This window comes from Amblyraja radiata, chromosome 4 (genome assembly GCF_010909765.2).
Source record: "Amblyraja radiata isolate CabotCenter1 chromosome 4, sAmbRad1.1.pri, whole genome shotgun sequence".
Classification (NCBI taxonomy): domain Eukaryota; kingdom Metazoa; phylum Chordata; class Chondrichthyes; order Rajiformes; family Rajidae; genus Amblyraja; species Amblyraja radiata.
Genome location: NC_045959.1, coordinates 48211755 through 48232087, shown reverse-complemented (window position 1 = coordinate 48232087; position 20333 = coordinate 48211755). Strand labels below are relative to the sequence as shown.

At 43.9% G+C, this 20333-nt stretch overlaps 1 long non-coding RNA gene across 1 annotated transcript; it reads right to left on the bottom strand.

Annotated features, from left to right (window-relative positions):
* Positions 1-5220: 5220 nt before the first annotated feature.
* On the bottom strand, positions 5221-18905 carry LOC116972057. The gene is made up of 3 exons (XR_004411709.1): positions 18869-18905; positions 17181-17185; positions 5221-5665 (listed from the first exon to the last, which is right to left on the bottom strand). It is a non-coding gene; the product is annotated as an uncharacterized LOC116972057 (long non-coding RNA).
* Positions 18906-20333: the final 1428 nt, after the last annotated feature.

Here is a 20333-nt window from a genome sequence, read left to right as displayed (position 1 = left end):
CTTGGCCAATTCACGTCTCATACCCTCAAAGTTACCTTTCTTTAAGTTGGTTTAGAAAACTATCCCGCATACATTCCAAGAAATCCTCTTCCTCAGCACCCTTGCCAATTTGATTCACCCAATCTATATGTAGATTGAAGCCACCCATTATAACTGTTTACCTTTGTTGCACGCATTTCTAATTTCCTGTTTGATGCCATCCCCAACTCCACTACTACTGTTAGGTGGCCTGTACACAACTCCCACTAGCGTTTTCTGCCCCTTAGTGTTTCGCAGCTCTACCCATATCGATTCCACATCCTCCAAGCTAATGTCCTTCCTTTCTATTGCGTTAATCTGCTCTCTAACCAGCAACGCTACCCCACCTCCTTTCCCTTTCTGTCTATCCCTCCTGAATATTGAATATCCCTGGATGTTCAGCTCCCAGCCTTGGTCACCCTGGAGCCATGTCTCCGTGACCCCAACTATATCATAGTCATTAATAGCTATCTGCACATTCAACTCATCCACGTTATTACGAATGCTCCTTGCATTGAGACACAAAGCCTTCAGGCTTGTTTTTACAACACTCTTACCCCTTATACAATTATGTTGAAAAGTGGCCCTTTTTGATTTTTGCCCTGGATTTGTCTGCCTGCCACTTTTACTTTTCACCTTGCTACCTATTTCTTCTACCCTAATTTGACACCCCTCTGTCTCTCCGCTCATACATTTAAGAAACCCTTTCCCTTTAACACCATCCTCAACTATCCCATTTGACACCCCACCCCCCTTATTCAGTTTAAAACCACCCTTGTAGCAGTGGCAAACCTGCCTGCCAGAATGTTGGTCCCCCACCTGTTAAGATGCAATCCGTCCCTTTTGTAGAGTTCCCCCTTACTCCAAAACAGATCCCAGTGATCTAAGAATCTAAATCCCTGCCCCGTGCACCAGTTCCTCAGTCACACATTCAGGTCCCATATCTTCCTGTTCCTGCTCTCGCCAGCACGAGGAACTGGAAGCAAACCGGAGATAACAACCCTGGAAGTCCTGCTTTTCAGCATTTTTCCGAGCTCACGCTGCAGAATATTCATCCCCTTCTTTCCGACATCGTTTGTGCCGACATGCACTACCACTTCCGGCTGTTCACCTTCGCCCTTGAGGATTTTCTGCACTCTGTCCGTGACATCCTGGATCCTGGCACCAGGAAGGCAGCACACCATTCTCGAGTCCCGTCTGTTGCCGCAGAAACCCCTGTCCGTACCTCTCACAATGGAGTCTCCCACTACAATGGCGTTGCCCAACTTTGGCCTTTTAGGTTTTGGCTCAACAGCCCTATTCGCATCGCAAGCCAGTCCGCCGCTCAGTGTATAAACGTCTTCTGTTCCGACAGCTTCTAAGTGGGTGAACCTGTTCACAAGAGGTACAACACCTGGGGACGTTTGCATTCCATGCTTCCCTCCCTTTCTCACTGTCTCCCACCTTCTCTCTTCTAGTACCTTAGGTGTAACTGAAGTGAAGTGATGAAGGTGATTGATGAAGGTAGTACAGTAGATGTTGTCTGCATGTATTTTGGTAAGCCATTTGATAAAGTCCCCCTTAGTAGGCTGATGTTAACTGCATTACTGTGCTCCCCCTAACTGCATCACTGTGCCGCCCTTCAGCATCCTGTTTGTGTTTAGTTGTTTCATTGCCCACCACTATTCACGATTATATGACAGAGCTTTCATTTTGCTCTGTCAGTTGTGACGTCACTTAGCTGGTCTATTATATGCTGTTTTAATTGATTTAAATGAACTGTTTAAAACCAGTGGAGCTTCAGCACATTAAAGCTCTTCTGTTTTGCTAGGTTTCAGGAAGAAGTTCTTCCTATGTATTAAAAACACAAATGCTGAAGTTACTCAGTGGGTTAGGCAGCATCACTGGAGCACATGGATAGGCAACATTTCAGGATGGAACCCTTCTTGAGGCTTCAGATTCCAGCATCTGCACTTCCTTGTGCCTTCTTTTTATGTGGAGTTGCTGACCACTGAAAAAAAGTTCCCACTGCACACAATTAATATGAGATTACTGGAAAGTGTTCAAAAAGAAACTCGAAGGGTGTCAGTAAGGACAAAATATCCCAACTTTTAGAACTGTCACAACCTGGCCTCAGATGTGGAATAATAATGATACTGACACAATATTTATAGGTTACATTCCTTGGTCTCCGAGTTTATTATCTCACTCAGCCATGGCCTCCTGCCTTGGCTTACACAGTGCACATGCGATCTGACCTCCAGGTCAGCTGATACAAAGGTCATGATATTTGCATATCATCATCATGACTCATCGTCATGACATCCCTCCTTTACCAGAATTAAACTTTAAATTAATATGTGTTCTTTCTAATATACTTTCCAATTAAATTCTTACAAAACATATTTGTGTTTTCATTTGTGTTCCAATAACTCACGAAACAGACGCATTACAACTACAAAACAAATGCAACTTTTTACACTCTTGTAAACTTAATAAACTCCTTGCTCATAATAACAGTATTATAATAAACAGTATCATAATAAACAGTATCATAATAAACAGTATCATAATAAACAGTATCATACTAAACAGTAGCATAATCTATAACCCAAAATCGTCGTATCGCTTGGGGACACTCCTTTCACAGTTTGGTCTACCAGCTGGCACAGAAGCATCAGAGCCTGTTGAATCTGCCAAAGTGTTGTCACCCAGACACCTTCTCTGCTCATCGCCTGCGTTGCAGTGTGCAGCCTCTGGAACTCCGGTCACCACCTCGGAAATGACGTCTTGCCCCTCTGAATCAGTAGCTCTTGGTGGATTTTGGGCTACCTCATTTTGTGTGTCCGCGGACATGTACTTTTTGATGCTCGATACATTTCTCTTGTAGATAACACCTTCTGGAGACATGACTGTCACCATGCTGCCGCTCCTCGATACAACATTGTATGGTTGGCAATGGTAAGGTGTGTCTATCTTACCGCCATCATCTCGCCTCACAAGCACATCATCCCCAGGCATTATTTCAGAGTGCCTGGCTCCTCGTTTCAAGTCGGCATACCATTTTGCCTCACCTTTGTTTTCTGCATCACAGTCGCTCAGCTCCTGGTCTTCCATGATCTCTCGCGCTTCAGGTATTTTAGTGCAAATTTTCCTTCCAAACAAAGCTTCTGCTGGACTTTTCCCTGTCGTTGAGTGAGTGATCGCCCGATATGTTAACAGTGCCTCCTTCCAGTTTTTCCCTTCGGTATGGGCGATTCATATCCTCTTCTTTATGGACTGGTTTTGTCTCTCTACTTCTCCGTTAGCTTGTGGCCATTTCGGAGTTACCTTGTGATGATGGATACCTGGGATTCTCAAGTATTCAGCAAAGGTCTCAGAAACAAACTGTGGTCTATTGTCGGAATACAATGTAACAGGCAAACCGTGTCTGGCGAAGATCTCTGCTAGTGCCTATACAGTTTTTTCTGCTGTTGTTGACTTCATCACTGCATACTCATAGTACCTACTATAGTAGTATACCACTACCATAATTGATTCACCTGTTGGAAGTGGTCCAAGAAAGTCAACAGCTATGTCAACCCATGGTCCTGTTGGCAACTTTGTACTTCTAATTGGTTCTGGTGGGTTGCTCTTGCTTGTGATTTGGCATCCGTGACATGTGTTGACAAATTTTTCGACATCTTTCTCACAACCTGGCCACCACACTTTGCTCCGCAAATTCTGTTTAGTACCGACGCTGGCTTAATGTCCTTCATGCGCTAATGACACGATCCTTGGTCATAGTGCCTGTGGGATCACCAATCTGCTACCTCTCAGCACACACTGACCAATTACACAAAATTCATAATATTGGTAATATATGCTTTGTAAGGGCATTGATCCCATTGCCTACTGTGAATACGCACTCTGAGTTCAGGATCATGTTCTGATTTCCTTTCAACTTCCTTCGTTGTCACGGCTACTGGCATTGACTGAATTGCGACGAATCGCACAAAGTTCTCTGCATCCATCTCTAGCGTGGATGTAGCTCCCAGCTGTTCATCCTTCAACAGTTTCGACAGCGGGTCCATGATGTTTGCTTTCCCAGCAATGTGGACTACTTTGTACTTGTACTGTTGGAGTCTCAGCACCCAACGTTCTATTCCGGCACATGGCTTAGACCTTGTCGAATAGATCACTTCCAGCAGCTTGTGATCTGTAACAAGTTCAAATTCAATGCCGTACAAGTATGCATGGAACCTTTCACTTCACAGGCCCACACTAGTCCCAATGCTTCTTCATCTGTTTGAGAATACCTTCTCTCCACGCTGGTTAACAGTCGACTGGCATATGCTATGATTCTGGGTCCATCTGCATGCGTCTGTACCAACACTGCTCCTAAACCAACCGGACTAGCATCTGCTATGACTTTTGTTGGTCAACTGGATCATGGTATCCAAGGGTTTCTGCACTCATTAGACTCTGTTTCAGTGATTTGAATGCCTGTCTCTGTTCACTACCAAACTGGAATGGTACGTCTTTTCTCGTCAACTTTCTCAGTGGATCTGCCAGTGTAGCAACATTTGGAATGAATTTTGCATAATAATTGACCAGTCCTAGAAAACTCCGCATCTCGGTTGCATTCTGAAGTTCATGTGCATTGCAACAGCTTTCACTTTAGCTTTGGCTGGGTTCAGCCCTTCACTTGTGAGTCTGTGTCCCAAGAAATCCATCTCAGAGACGCAAACTTGCACTTGCCTTCATTCACAGTGAGAATTGCTTCTTGAAGTTTTGTCAATACTAGCTTCAACCTCCTTGTCATGCTCTTCACGACTTGATGCATGGACAATGATGTCATCTAATATGTTTGCTGCTCCTGGTACACCTTGAATCACTCTGTGGATTTTGTCCTGATAGATCTCAGGAGCAGCATTGTTTCCAAACATCAGTCTTTTGTATCGGTACAATCCACAGTGAGTGACGAATGTTGTCACCTCTCTTGACTCAGGATGTAATTCCAACTGATGATATCCCCACTTGAGATCAATTTTGGAAAACACTTTACTGGTTGATAACTCTTGTAACACCACATCAACCATAGGATTGGGTGTCTTTCTCTGATTATTGCCTCATTGGCTCTCCTCATGTCATCGCACAGTCTAACGTCATCATTGGGTTTCGGCACATTCACAACTGGACTCACCCATGGTGTCGAACTTCAACTGGTTCAACAATGTCCTGATCAATCAACTCCTTGATTTTAACTTCTACTTTTCCACGAAGTCCAAATGGCGTTCTCCGCACCGGTTGAGCTATCGTCTTGACATTTTCATCAATGGCTAACTTCACTTGCCGGCCTTTCAATTTTCCAACCCCTTGGAATACTGAATGAAATTATTGCCTCATGTCATCATATGACTGCACTGAATTGACATGCACTCCGATGTGAAGCGCTCCCAGCTCTCCAGCTGTATTTCTACTCAGCAGAGGTTCTCCCTTCTCCTCTATCACCACAAATTCTGCTTCAGTTTCTCTATCTCTGACTTCTACTTTAGTCGTGAAACATCCAATGGTCTGCAATGGTTTAGTTGCGGTGTAGGGATATAACTTCCTACTACACCTCCTTGATGTGCACTTGATTTTCTGCTGTTTCAAGCATTCCCAAAGTGATCTGTCAATTACGTTGCTGTCGCTACCAGAATCTACAATTGGCATTGTAACACCTCCGATGGTTACTGGAACTTTCTTGTGGTGGCTCTCATTCAATGCAAACTGATAATTCCCTTTAACAGCATGCTCACCAGCTTCATCACTGTCTTCATCACTTCCGAAATCACCTTCTACGTGACGGACATGACTCTTCTTTTTCTGCCAAGGTCTGTCTTTCTTTTCACTGGACTTCCCTTTCTTGTTGTAATCACTTGTCTTGTCCATGTCCCTACTTTTACATTTCTTTGCAAAATGATCTTTATCTCCACATTTCCTACATGTTCTACCTTTTGCTGGACAACATGCATCTTTCCCTATGTGATTCTTGTTGCCACACCAGTAACACTCGATCTCACATTCAGGCATACTCCTTGGTCTCCCTTAGCTGGTTAACTTGACCAGTCTTGGAATCTTTCAATTTCATGCTGTGAAATTGTCCCTCAACACTTCCAGTGCTGCTGCAATCAACAAAGCATCATTAAGGTTTAACTCACCCCCTTTTTCTAACAGCCTTCTCCTGAGCTTGTCTGACCTGCAATGCTGGACAACCTGATCCAATATCTGGTTTTCCACATCAGCAGCCACATATTTGCATCCTACAGACACATGTCTGAGTCTCGTCACAAATTGAGCAACACTCACCCTCTTCCTGCAATGTTTTACGGAATAAATGGCGTTGAAATGTAGCATTCGGCACCACCACATAATGACTGTTCAAAGCATCAACGGCTTTCTTATAGTCTTCCTTCATTCCGGTATCAGGGAGTGTTTTAAACATTTCTCGAACAGCTGGTCCCACGGTGAAAAGAAGCAATGCTCTCCGCTGCACCTTCTGCCCCGGCTTACTCTCCTCAAGAAAGAGCCCTGGACTGTCGGCGTAATCTTCGAATCCCTCCACTGACGGTACTCGCATCACCCGTCGGATTGAAGTGTGGAACTCCGCGAAGTGCTAGGAAATCAGCTCCAGCGACCGCCATTTAAAAACAAATATTTTTCCAGCTCGAAGCCACGGATTCAGAATCTAAAATATCGAAAACATCCGAAATATCCGGATTATCCTCATCGCCAATGTCACATCCTGGCCTCAGATGTGGAATAATAATGATACTGACACAATATTTATAGGTTACATTCCTTGGTCTCCGAGTTTATTATCTCACTCAGCCATGGCCTCCTACCTTGGCTTACACAGTGCACATGCGATCTGACCTCCAGGTCAGCTGATACAAAGGTCATGATATTTGCATATCATCATCATGACTCATCGTCATGACAGGCAACACGGTGGCACAGCAGTAGAGTTGCTGCCTTACAGTGCTTGCAGAGGAGACCCGGGTCCACTTCTGACTACGGGTGCTGTCTGTGCGGAGTTTGTTCGTTCTCCCTGTGACTGTGTGGGTTTTCTCAGAGATCTTTGGTTTCCTCCCACACTCCAATGACGTACAGGTATGTAGGTTTATCGGCTTGGTGTATGTGTAAATTGTCCCTAGTGTGTGTAGGATAGTGTTAATGTGCAGGGATTGCTGGTTGGCGAGGACTCGGTGAACCGAAGTGCCTGTTTCCATGCTGTATCTCTGAACTAAACTAAACTAAACTAAACTCAACAAGTGTGGATTAACAGGGAGTTTTGATTCCCACCATGCTTTGTCCTTCCCCTTCTTTCTTCCAGCTGTCCCTTCCCCCCCACCTTCCCCTCCTCCCCTCAACCCCCCCCCCCCCCCCCACCTACAATCAGTCTGAAGCAGGGTTCCATCCTGAAACGCCATCTATCCACGTTCTCCAGAAATGCTGCCTGGCCCGCTGAATTACTTCAGCATTTTGTGTCTCTTTTATGTAGTTTACTGTTTATTTGGGGTTTTCCTCAGTAATTCGTCAATTTGGTACGGTTAGAGTACTTAAAGTGGGGCTGAAGAAGTCACGAGTGCACAACCCACAATAGTCTGGTGCAATACAGAAGGTGAGTATGCGGGCAGTTGGAAAGAAGTTATACAGATTTCCTTATCTCTAGTTGGCCTGAAATTTGATCTTGCGTAGCTCGCACGCATGATTACATGCCTTTGGATGAGTGGGAAAAGCCTGTCCTAAAATGTGCGAAGTACAGGCAGAGTAGACAGACCACTGGGTCACTCACAGGAGGTCACTTCATATTTTGAAACAAAGCCCCATGTGACAGTAATCCAGCCTCAATTTCCGACCTCACATTGATCACTGTAAAATTGTATGGTCTGTAAATCGAACACAAAGGTTGAGCCCAGTTTTCAAACTGTCCTCCTGCCACTCATTAACAAGGCCTCTCAAAATCGGTCCTTTTATTTTGAGGCCCAATTCTCTCTCTAAGCATTTCCTTCTGCCAGCATCTATCTTTCTGACCTCTTGGTCATGGGTCAGCTCAGCAGCACAAGCGCATACAATGCGCCGTCTTTACCGTGACATAGCAACAATGGCTGCAGCTGACCCACTGCAAACTGCTTGGCTCAAGAGATTTTAATCTCTACTCTGCTTTAACTTTGTCAGAAGAAAGCAGATATCATCAAAATGTGTGGAAACATTTATCATTTATTCAACTTCCAACTTAGGCCCATAAGTGAGTTGATAAATAAGATCATGGATGGGCTGATCATACACAGATTGATAGGCTCAATTCCTTTGTGAAAACTTCTTGCATTGAAACAACAGCTGCACCATTGATCAGATGTCAGTCAGTCTTCCCAAGTTTCTATTTTTTTAATTGAAATTGTAATAGAAAAATGAAAAACAAAATTTGCAAATGATGTTCAAATGTGGCGTATCTTCAGTCGTAGACTATACAATGTAGTGTATCAATTGTTCGATCAGCTCTCAATTCAAGGTTTATACCTGGTTTAAACCTGGTTCAAAGATGCAAATCTCCTCTGTGTGAAATGAGTTTTGGCAGTTTTAGTTCACATTCAAATGATCATGATCTACACAAAGACGCCTCTGATGTGTCACATGAGTGCATCAGGGGCTATCTTCCTGGGTGAGGTCTGAGGCCCATTGTTGGGGTATATATATATAAAACATGCAAAGGAAAGGCTTTTAGTTATACTAAACGTGGAAGACCTCTTCTATTGTCCTTTGGCACTGTGTACAATAGAACATTACAGCAATAGACCACTGCATCAAGCAAGTGTCTGACTATCATGCAGTGAAAACTTCAAGACCTTTTTCCAACACAGAAGTTTTTTCAGCATAGGGTTTTCAATTTTGTTATTTTCTACATCACATCAATTTCACCTTTCACTCCTATGCTTGCTCACTTGTGCGGTCTCCAGATTGACCAAACTTCAATTTCAAAATTCTCACATTTGTTTTCAAATTATGTCATGGTCTTGCTCTTCCCCATCTCCGTAATTTGTCCATTACCCTGAGATATATACAAAATGCTGGAGTAACTCAACGGGACAGGCAGTATATCTGGAGAAAAGAAAATGGTGATGTTTCGGGTTGAGACCCGTCTTCAGACTGAGAGTCTTGGGAGACAGAAACTAGATGGTAATCCTGCTAGTTTTACTGTTTGTATCTCCTTGTTATCACAACCAACAATGGACTGTTATTGGCTCTTTGGTAATCGGTGCCAGCTCTGATCTCTTTACCTTTCCATACATCTAGTTTCCCTTTCCCCTGAATCACAATGTGAAGAAGGGTCTTGACCTGTAACGTTACCTATTCCTTCTCCCCAGAAATACTGCCTGTCCTGCTGAGTTACTTCAGCATTTAGTGTCTATCTAAATCAGCATCTGCTTCCTACACATTGCCCTGAGATATATTTGGTTCTCCATTTCTGGCCCTTTGCCAACACTAAATGTAATTATTATTGGCCTTGAGTAAGCCTTATATTGGTTTCCTCCATGCAATATAAATGGAAGTTGTTGCTAAAATGCAGCTCTTTTTGAGACTATGATTGCTCCAGTATTATGGAATGGCACAGAAGAAAGCCATTCAGCTTTATCAGATTCATACCAACTCCTAGGGAACTCCTTTGAGGATGTGACAAGTAAAATGGATGAAGGGGAGCCAGTGGATGTAGTGTTTCTAGACTTTCAGAAAGCCTTTGATAAGGTCCCGCATGGGAGACTAAAATTAGAGCACATGGTATTGGGGGTAGGGTGTTGACATGGATAGAAAATTGGTTGGCAGACAGGAAGTAAAGAGTAGGAGTGAATGGGTCCTTTTCAGATTGGCAGGCCATGGCGAGTGGAGGGTCGCAAGGCTCGGTGTTGGGGCCGCAACTGTTTGAAATATATATTAATGATTTGGAAGAGAGAATTAAGAGCAACACTAGCAAGTTTGCGGATGACACAAAGCTGGGTGGCAGTGTGAACTGTGAAGAGGATGTTAGGGGGTTGCAGGTCTCCTAATTTGAGGAAGGACATTCTTGTGATTGAGGCAGTACAGCGTAGGTTCGGGAGATTGATCCCTGGAATGGCGGGACTGTCATATGAGGAAAGATTGATAAGACTATGCTTGTATTCACTGGAGTTTAGAAGGATGAAGGGGTTCTTATAGAAACATATAAAATTATAAAAGGTCTGGACAAGCTGGATGCATAAAAAATGTTCCCAATGTTGGGCGAGTCCAGAACCAGGGGCCACGGACTTAGAATAAAGGGGAGGCCATTTAAGACTGTGGTGAGAAAAAACTTTTTCACCCAGAGAGTTGTGAATTTGTGGAATTCCCTACCACAGAGGGCAATGGAGGTCAAATCACTGGATGGATTTAAGAGAGAGTTAGATAGAGCTCTAGGGGCTAGTGGAATCAAGGGATATGGGGAGAAGGCAGGCACTGGTTATTGATTGCGGACAATCAGCCATGATCACAATGAATGGCGGTGCTGGCTCGAAGGGCCGAGTGGCCTCCTCCTGCACCTATTTTCTATGTTTCTATGTTTCTAAACCCATTTCATTCCATTCTCCTTCACTTTGCATCCCTACAAACCTATTCACTCTCACACATTAATGCCAATGTCCCTATTGAGTCCTTGGTGTCATTAACCTACACAAAGGGACAATGGCATTTAACTTACCAGCACATTTTTGGCATGTGGGAGGAAACTGGAGCATCCAGATGAAATGTACATGGGTACAGATGAAACGTACATAGCTGCTGAAGACATGTTCATAGATACATATTGAACAAAAGATAATTCCAATTTGATGATTCATTTCTCTCCCAGGTATTGAAAACCATTGTTTAATTTCATGACTCCATATGGTCTTGCATCCCATGTGATGTAATTACATTCTACTACAGTTGCACAACCTTTTATCCGAAAGCCTTGGGACCAGACACTTTTCATAATTCGGAATTTTTCGGCTTTCGGATTGGAAGATTTTTAGCGTAGATTTTAACGCCTGGCTCAGTGGTCGCGAGTTTGCACCTCGATCCCGGCAGTTACTCGATCGCGAGTTTGAGTCTTCAATGTAGTTTTTTCTTGCAGAATAGGAGAGAATAGGGAGGGTTAGGCTGGGATCATTCTCTACGAGATGATCTTAGTGCGGGAGACAAGTGTAGGAGAGGTGTACTGACTGTGTGGGCAGAACTTTGGAAGTGATTGCCCACCATTCTCAAAAGCCGCTGTGTCTCCCTGTCCCTCCAACTCCAGAGGAATCCGCTCCCCGATGGGCCGCTACGGCGACAAGTGGCAGTTCGCCCACAGCCAGAGCTGCGCCACCCCAAGAACAAGACGTACCTTGTACACCATCAGCTTCTGCCCCTACGGGGAGCGTGTTCCTCTGTAGTTGGAGCGGGGCTGGGCTGGAGTTGCTGATCTGGGATCTCCGTGCTTGCATTGGGCCTGGGGGTCGGTGTCCCGATGAGGGGGCGCAGCTCGGGCTGTGGGCGAACTGCCACTTGTGGCCGTAGTGGCCCATCGGGGAGCGGCTTCTGGTGGTCCTGACGTCTCTCAGCTCCTGTCCAGGGGGGTGGCCGGAGACGTCAGGACCAACAGGAACCCGCTCCCCGATGGGCCGCTACAGCGACAAGTGGCAGTTCGCCCACAGCCCGAGCTGCGCCCCCTCATCCGCAACCCGGGTTCCTCTGGAGTTGGAGTGGGGCTGGGCTAGAGTTGCTGCTTGCTGTGAGTCTCTGGGATCCCCGTGCTTGCAGTCGGTGTCCCGTTGGTCCTGACGTCTCCAGCCACCGCCCTGGACAGGAGCTGACAGGACGTCTCAGCTCCTGTACAAGGGGGTGGCCGGAGACATCACAGCCTGAGCTGCGCCCCCTCATCCGCAACCCCAAGAACAAGACGTACCTTGCACACCATCAGCTTCTGTCCCTACGGGGAGCGTGTTCCTCTGGAGTTGGAACGGGGCTGGGCTGCTGCTGGCTGTGGGTCTCTGGGATCTCCGTGCTTGCAGTGGGCCTGGGGGTCGGTGTCCCGTTGGTCCTGACGTCTCCGGTGACTGGCACTGACCTGCTGGCATCGCCGACGTGAAGACAGTGCAAAGTCCCCGCGCTGGTGCAATGGGCGGGGAGCTGGAGAGGGGAGGGAAGGGGTCACACACATGGCCGGGAAGCAGAGGGGTGTAGGTGAGGTGAAACTGAAGGGAGCGACAATCTGCTGCTGCCTGCCCGCTGAGTTAAAAAGTTCCAACGCAAGACACACGACACACTGTCTACCGTGGGAACTTTTTAACTCAGCGGGCAGGCAGCAGCAGATTGTCAATTATTAAACCTCCCGCGCAATATACCCTCACCTTCTCTTTTATGAATGGGGATTTAGTTCCCCTTTCTTCGAGGACTGACCGAGGTTCCGCTGTCACCTCTGCGGGCCGCCCTCGGTGAACGTCTTCAAGGACCTTTCTTCAAGGACCGAAAAAATGTCCGCTATTCTGAGCTTTTCGTTATTTGGATGTTCGGATAAAAGGTTGTGCACCTGTATTATAATATCTAATCGTTTGTTTACTCACAGTAATTATATTTGGAATCTAATTTTTTTAATGACTTTGCCATTCACCTAGTTTTGCTCATCTGATTAATCTGCATTATCTGGATTTACCAGAGCTAGAGCAATTAGAAATGAATATGCTTGAACCCCTCATTATCAAAATGTTGAGGGAAGAATGCTACCAATGATGAAGGATAAGCACTTATATAAATTATGCACTTTGTACATTATTTTTAGTGTGTGATAAAGTGAGCAGCATCCAGTGAGCTTTTAAAGGATGATTACAGTGCACAGACTAAAAACATTGTGTCATTTGTGAACTGCTTGGGGTCATTGTTGCTGCTGTCCACAGAGCTTTTAAATTCATTATAATAATAGCACTTTCTCAGGTTAGACTTGTTGGCACATTATCAAGGCTTTACAATCTGACCCATGTGACACGTATCCCACAAGCATTAATGCTGTTTATAGACCACTTCATCTCTTCCTCAGGATCAATCTAATAGCTTCAACAAGTCTGCACAGAATCAAATCTACAATTAGATATTTCAGGAAATCCAATTTAATCGTGTAATTGTCAAGAAAAATATTCTGATAATTCATGTTTAACGATGTATTTACTATTATAATTTAATTTTGAATAAAAAGTTTTAAATCCACTTAATTATTGTTCATAATGATTGTTAAAAATTCTATAACTAAAATTCAATTAAATCTTGGTGTCTCAGTTCCGAGGAGACCTTGATAACTTTTACATTTATTGGATCTTTATAAATCTACTTTGAGCAGCACAGCACTGTCATTCAGAAGCTAGGTTTGACGTCAATTGGGAACAATGCACATCACAAGGTGACATGAGAGACAGAGAAAATATCTTCAACGATCATCAAAAATGCAGGTTTTAAAGATTAAATTCATGCAGTTCCACTTAAGGGTAGTTCTCTGCAGAAAGCAACCAAAGACTGCAAAATCTTCCTGCTTTTTGCTTTCATTTTACCCCTTTTTTTGCTGCAGCTGTTGACATAAAGTGGGCACAGTTCCACATGTATGTGCACCATGCTCACATGAGCATTTCTTGCCTCTCAAACATTGGCTATAGAGAACATCTGCTGCAAAAGCAATCTAATTCCTTATGGATGACTCGAGAGGATTCAGCCTCCAAAGACAAGTCCTTTGCAACTGAGCTACTAGCAATCAGCAATATACATGTTTTTTGTGTCTATCTTATGTTTTTAAGTTGCATTGCCTAGTGCTACAATTGCTGATACACTTAATCAATTAACTGATGCAGGTGTTTGTGCCATGCCATGAATAATTTGTCTCTGGCAGTCAGGCGTGACAAGAACATTGATAAATGAGATAAATCATGAGCGGAATAGATCGGGTAGAATGGTAGATGCTCAGTGAATTGAAGACAGGAGGACGTGGGTTGAAGGTGAAGGGGAAAAGATTTAATAGGAATCTGAGGGGTAACATTTTCACACAAAGGGTGATGGGTGTATGGAACAAGCTGCCAGAGGAGGTCATTCAGGCAGGGACTATCTCTATGTTTAGGAAACAGTTAGAGAGGTACATGGATAGGACAGGTTTTATGGGCCAAACACAGGCAAGTGAGACCAGTGTAGTTGGGAAATGGTGACCGGAGTGGGCAAGTTGGGCTGAAGGGCCTGATTCCACACTGTATCACTCTATGACACTCTAAATATCAGCCAATTTCACACCAGAAATCATAACTACCCGCCTATAAAAGTTTATTTGTATACGTTGCTTGGATGGATGTGGAGGCAGAAGATGAAGAGCCAGCATGGTCTAAGCTGAGGGAACAATAGTGTGTCTATTTCATTAAGTCCATGCATCAACTCTTTTTGCAATCATATTCCAACAAACGGTGGGCACTCTGGTAATCCTCTGTCAGTCCAGGCTGCTTATTGTATCTCTATTTATGAATGGTAGTCCATTTGCAGTTTAGATTAAAGTAACAAATCCAACACAAGCAGATTAAAATAACTTCACAAGCTGAGCACAGGAGGATTAAACTGATGTAAAGACAAATGAATATGGAATCAGGACAATTAGACAACAACCAATTGATGAATAGTTTTCCAACACAATGGCTCAGGTTTTAAATGTGAGTTAAAGGAAAATGGAGAATTGCTCCAAATGATTCAATTGAGTTAATATCATAACATTTTTCAGTAAACATCAAACTATTTTTGAGATTTGAGTGTCATATTTGGTGGAAAACTATCTGTCCTCTTTATAGTACAGATATATTTTACAGTATAGATGTGATATTCTAAAAAAGATGAGAAATCTTGATGCAAACTGAAAACTAATGTTGTCTCTTCAAGTATAAACAACCAAATCTAAATTGGCTAATTTATCTTTGTTTGAATTTTTGCTAATACCTCTTGATGAAGAGGGACAGTTATTCAATCTAACTCAAAATGAAATTCTGATGAAGAAGGAGCTTGTTTTGTCTGCAGCCAAAAAGGCAAGATATTTTAAAATAGGAAATCAGCCTGATGATTGAGAACTGTACTTTATGTTCCTATGTTCCATGGTTCGTAACAATACAATACAATACTATACAATACAATACAATTTATTGTCATTTGAGCCTCAGTGAGACTCAAACGAAATTCTGTTTCCACAGCCATACAAACAAAGACAATTCCTAGACATAGACACAATTTAATTCACACAAACATCCATCACAGTGGAAGGCAAAGTATTTTCTCCATGTCTCTCCCGATATCCAAGCCCCAGGCGGGCGATGATAAGTCCCACGGCCATTTTAGGCCGTGCCGGGCAATTTACGGCCCCGCTCCCGGTCTAAATGTCACAAAGTTGGAGCCCCCGGCGGGCCCTGGAATGTCCCACGGCCATGAAGCCGCGTCGGGCGATGTACGTCACTGCTCCGGGTCGTTCCAACCCTGCGACACGGGCTGGAGAAGTCGCGTTACGGGAGCTCCGGGAAGCGGTCTCTCTCTCCCCCCGGACCCGCGAGCTCCCGATATACCAGTCCACCGGACCTGCGGCTGCGTTGCTGGAGCCTCCGAGCCCCAGGAGTCGAGTCGCAGCAGCGAGTCACCACCGCTCCCCACGCTCCGAGGCCAGCCAGCCCCACGATGGTGAGTAGTCCGCAGCTCCGCAGTCTCCCGAGCCCCCGGGTCGTTCAGGTTGGAGGCCGCTCCACGGTGCTAGGCCCCAACGACAACGGAGACCCGACAGGGAAAAGGTCGGGTCTCCCGGACAGGGAAGAGATTTTAAACGGTTTCCCCCTCCCCCCCCCCCCCGCCCCCCGCCCCGCACATATACACATTTAAAACTAGTATTAAAAAAAACACCAACATTACATTTAACTAGACAAAAAATAAAAAAAGACAGACAGGCTGTAGGGGCCGCTGCAACGGGTGAGTCGCGCCCACACGTCCCCCACAGGCCACGCCCCCAGAAGGACACGCCGATAGGACACACCTCCTGTGCAATAGGACACGCCCCTTGTGCCATAGGACACGCCCCCAGTGTCATAGGACACGCCCCCAGGGTCAATAGGACACGCCCCCAGTGTCATAGGACACGCCCGGAGATTCAATGCATTTCTAACAAAATGCCAGAAATTCAATACATTTCTAACAAAAATTGTATTTGCCTTAACTGCTTTATCATTGATCTTTTATAAGTTCACCTGAAAAAATAAGTTACCTGCATCAGAGCTCTCAAACTACATTTTGAGTGACACTCTGATAGAGTGCATTCTCTGCAGTTCACAAGCTATTTACCAAATGAATCAGACACAAAAAGCTGGAATAACTCAGTGGGTCAGGCAGCATCTCTAGAGAAAAGGAACAGGTGATGTTTCTGGTCGAGACCTTTCTTCAGACTGGTGTGAAGAAGAGTCCCGATCCGAAATATCACCTATTCCTTTTCTGCTGAGTTGCTGCCTGACCCGCTGAGTTATTCCAGCTTTTTGTGTCTATCTTCGATTTAAACTGGCATCTGTAGCTATAGTACTTCCTACCAAATGAATTAGACTGGTATCCAGCAACACTACACGCAGTCTTTTTTTTTAGAATCTCTCAGAATAAATGCATAATAATTTGAATGCATAATAATTTCTTTCCTACCATAACTTTGATCAACACTGCAAACATTTAGATTTGGGTGAATGTGCAAAGGGACTCGCACTGATGCTCGAGAAGTCTTTCATGTCAGTCTATTTTTATCCATCTCCATACCTCGCTGCCTTGCAAAGTTTCATTTTCACATAGAATGACCACCAAGTCCTTAAAGTCCTGCAAATTGCATTGTAGTCAGTGACTGTTAGGTTTTTAGGTTTATTATTAAAAGGCCGAAGTGTTGTGAGGATGGTGGGTAATTATTCTTGCTGTGTTTTAGTTAGTTAGACAATACAGCAGCTCCAAGCCTCCATCTTCCATGGTTTAGCCTTAATATTTCTGTGCACAATAGCTTTAGTATATAGTTTATCCCTGAAATCAGAATATAAAATATCTATGAAATAAGAATACAAAATATGCCATTGATAAAAGTAGAGAATACAGGAGGGTAATCTCTCTACAACCACACCTCAATGAGATCTGAACCTGCCATGATTAGATCTCTTCTTCTGTCACATCTGTCTCCAGGCCTTTTCTTCTGGTAAGGAATCCTCACAGCCCAGTGAAGACTCTTCTCCTGTCTCCAGCATTCCTCCACCTTTTGAACTCCTCATGCTGGCCTTCTACCCTCTCTGGAATTCTTTATTTCCAACTGTTGGTGTGACACCAACTGTCTTGATTTCTTTACTCCCCTTAGCCGTTGCAATCTCACCCCACTGAACACCACAGAATTGAGTCTGAAAAAGAGCCCCGACCTGAAACAGCACCGATCCTATGTTCTCCTGGGATGCTGCCTGGCCCGCTGAGTTACTCCAGCACTTTGTGTGTGTTTTTTAGGAGTAATACTTCTCTGGGGCAATTCATGGCAGCATATCTCCTCTAGGATTCTAATATGCATTTACTTGAAGGTTCCCTTTCCAGTTGAAGTGGGCGTGGGAAATCTATTTATAGATTTTGTAGCTAGAAAGTAGATTACTTTTGAGAACTCAGATTTGACAGCTGCAGTGAGCAGTGGAAAAGAAAAGCAAGCTAATAATGTGCTGATGCCGTTGCCTTTTGACACAATATTGATCAATCCCCCTTTCTTGGCAAAGGCAAGCTTGTGAGAGTAAAAGGTTAATGGTCTAGCACAAAAAAATTTCCTTTCCAGCTTCTTAGTGCTGAATGAAGAGTGAAAGAGTGCTTGGTTTCTGCTGTCATTAGCTAAACATAACAGTATTTACATAAGGTGTTGATTCAAACTTGTCAGCCTTTATTATTTCTCTTTGCTAAAAGCTGGATCGGAAGTCAGGTGCACACATGGTAAGCTCAGTGCGAACGTTCAATCATTATTTTCTTCAGACTTGGCACGAATCTTTATTGATGCACCTGAGGTAAATGTCCTGCATTGAAACTATTTGAGTAGACAGGCTGGAGGCTGTCTTCTCTCTGTCTTATGACTGTGCCTGGATAATAAAGAACAATAGATAGCTCTCAGCACATCGCAAATCAGTAATCCGATAAGGGAGTTTAGATGGCATCAAGCAGCAGAATATTTTTAGGAATTCACAGGATTTTAATGAGTGTGCAGCATTCCTGGTGTACCATGAGTGGATTAGCTTTAAATTTATTTATGTTATTCACCAGATATACATATATCACCTGGTGTTTGTGTTGTTTCTATAAATCTTTGTTTCCTCTAGAAGACATTACTTTTGTTTTTGCTGCTGTTTCAAGAAGGTAACTGATTATTGATTTTATCTCATTGAACCTGAAGCTTTATAAGATTAGTGTTACAAATCCTGAAGTGTTATTAGATTGGTACACAGGATGTGTGGTGTATCCAGATTATAGTTTACAATGAGTGATAGCGAAGTTCTCCATCCTTTGCATAAGATACAGCCATTAGCTGTGCTGCCTTTCCATACAAAACCATTGAGAACATCAGAACATTCAGATAGAATGATGTTTGTTATAGCTTTTCATCAGGTCCCGGCATTTGAATTTAGTCACTAATACACTATTAATGTTAAACCCTCTTACCTCAAACTGAATCATGTATTGCTGTTGTTTTGAGCGCAACACAGTCCAAAATCAATTTTGCTTGAAGAAAAACAAAAATCTAAATGCTGGAAGAGCATGTTGATAGAATGGAGTGGCTGGGCTTGAATACTCTGGAATTTAGAAGGATGAGAGGGTATCTTATTGAAACACATAAGATTATTAAGGGATTGGACACGCTAGAGGCAGGAAACATGTTCCCGATGTTGGGGGAGTCCAGCACCAGGGGCCACAGTTTAAGAATAAGGGGTAGGCCATTTAGAACGAAGATGAGGTAAAACATTTTCACCCAGAGGGTTGTGAATCGGTGGAATTCTTTGCCTCAGAAGGCAGTGGAGGCCAATTCTCTGGATGCTTTCAAGAGAGAGTTAGATCTTAAAGATAACGGAGTCAGGGGATATGGTGTGAAGGCAGGAACGGGGTACTGATTGTGGATGATCAGCCATGATCATAGTGAATGGCGGTGCTGGCTCAAAGGGATGAATGGCCTACTCCTGTACCTGATGTCTATTGTCTAGTGTCTATTGTCTATAGCTCAATTCGTCAAGCAGGATCTGTGGAGGCATAATATGGAAGTTAATGTTCTGGGTCAAGAACTTACATCCGGAGTGAGAGGGAAACGGAAAGATTACCAGCACACATGAGTGCGAGGGTGTTGGAACGGAGGCTGGTAAGTGATAGATGGAACCAGATGGGGAGGGGATGATTGTCAGATGGAATACAAAATATTTATGAAGTCAAAGAGTATCTCAAACCTTCCTATCCAGGCAACACCCTTGTGAATATTACCCTTGTGAATAAAGTACCTTGTGTATCTGTGCCTCACCATACGTGCATATAACAATAAACTTGAACTCGGATCACATCTTTCCTGTAGTATGGCGATCAGAACTACACAAAATATTCAAAGTGCAGCCTAACCAATTTTTTTGTACAACTGTAACACGATATCCCAAATCATGTATTCAATGCCTTGGCCGATGAAGGCAAACATAACATACTCCTTCTTTACCACCGTCTGCCTGTGTTGTCACTTTCAGGGAACAATGTACTTGTATTCCAAGGACGCTGTGTTCAACAACACTCCAATTCACTCGCCCATTTTCTCAGTTGATCTTTATACTGTTGTCACTTTGACAACCTTCTTCACTATCCACTATACCATCAATATTGGTGTCATCTACAAACTTAGTCATCATGCAGCTACATTCCCATCTAAATCGATATCTATGTAACGATACCACCTTTGTTGGACAAATAACAAAGGTGGTATTGTATGTTAGGCAGTTGATGGGAAGTCACGGTGGCGTAGCAGTAGAGTTGATACCTTACAGCGAATTCAGCGCCGGAGGCCTGGGTTCGATCCCGATTACAGATGCTGTCTGTACGGAGTTTGTACGTTCTCCCCGTGACCTGCGTGGGTATTCTCTGAGACCCCAGCTATTTACAATATATATTAATGATCTGGATGAGGGAATTGAAGGCAATATCTCCAAGTTTGCGGATGACACTAAGCTGGGTGGCAGTGTTAGCTGTGAGGAGGATGCTAGGAGACTGCAAGGTGACTTGGATAGGCT